Consider the following 1,290-nt stretch of genomic DNA (forward strand, 5'->3'; position numbering starts at 1 on the left):
TAACTGCACACAAAACACCAGGCAGAGAAGTCCTGAAGGAAATGATGATCGAGTTTCACTGTTATTTGTCCTTTGGTCCTTTATCTTCTTAGCATGTATATATATGCTCTTTAAATGTATTAGACGTTTATTTTGATCACAAATGCAATCCAAGTGTGAATAAATAAACTCAGTATCTTTTCTCCCCTCTGAGAGAAAAATGTGCTAATTGTCTCTCCGTGGCCTGCTTGGTCTCCACTGCCCACATGGCTTTGAAGAGACGTAACTTGAACTTCTGAAACCCTACTGAACTACAGTCCACCCCATTACAGGAATCCTGGGAAAGAAGTCCTGGTACTGTCGTAGTCTCCCAGGGTGAGGATGGTAACTGGCTTGAAGGCAACTGGGAGCAGTCTGCAGCAAACTGAGGGCCACTGGGAAACTGCACAGGCAAAGCTTGTCACCAAAATGCCAGCTCCTTCAATTAAAGCTGGGAGAGCGCCTCCCATCGCAGCCAACCCAAGCATGGCTTCCGGTCCATTCCTTGTGCCAGAACGGCTCCTGTTAAGGCCCTGCTAGTAACAAAGTTCCAGGGCTCTTCTTCATCTCTGATCTGAACCACACTACAGTCAGTTATGAAAACAGTCTTCCCCAAGCTGCAAAGCTACCTCCCAGTTGTGGAGCCCTGGTTTTAACAGCTGTCGAACTCCCTCAGAGTCTGTAGTTTACTCCCACTGAAGAATTTCGAAAACCTTTGAGGGCTTGAAAGACACCACCACCTATGGTAGCCATGGTAAAGGCACCACCACAGTCATCCACAGTTCGCCAGGGCCTTGGACTCCAAATACCGCGGACAGAGAGGGTTAAGGGACAACAGGGTGGATGCTGCGGCCACCACAGCTCTCTGGCATCTCCTCCATCTTAATTCCAGCCCACCCCGGAAATTCTTACCTTTATTTCAAGGCTCTCTCATTTGAATTTTCCTTCCAAGTGAATCTGCTTGGTAATGGATCATCAGAAAACGTGGCAGATGTTAACAGAGAGTGAATTGGGATTAGTAAGGCCCTAGTTCAAATTCAGTAGCAAATACTGGAAGTTGTGTAAACTGTAACCTCAGACGAGAGATCTGGGAGAACATTCAAGCACAATAACACAACAGAGTCTCCAGATGAGGGTTCTGTAGCTCTGTGGTTGTGTAACATGTGCAACACCCTGAATTTCATCCCTATCACCTCAGCAAAAATTAAAAAAAAAATCGTCGTCATGTGTCCTTTCTGTGTTTCTCAGTCAGCATTATTTTTACTGTTCTGT

General features: G+C 45.9%; 1 pseudogene; it reads right to left on the reverse strand.

The window, feature by feature from the left end:
- Positions 1–282: 282 nt before the first annotated feature.
- Positions 283–804, reverse strand: LOC128097019 (mitochondrial import inner membrane translocase subunit Tim17-A-like; annotated as a pseudogene).
- Positions 805–1,290: the final 486 nt, after the last annotated feature.

This window comes from Peromyscus californicus, unplaced genomic scaffold (genome assembly GCF_007827085.1).
Source record: "Peromyscus californicus insignis strain IS unplaced genomic scaffold, ASM782708v3 Scaffold_5__1_contigs__length_169319896, whole genome shotgun sequence".
NCBI lineage: Eukaryota > Metazoa > Chordata > Mammalia > Rodentia > Cricetidae > Peromyscus > Peromyscus californicus.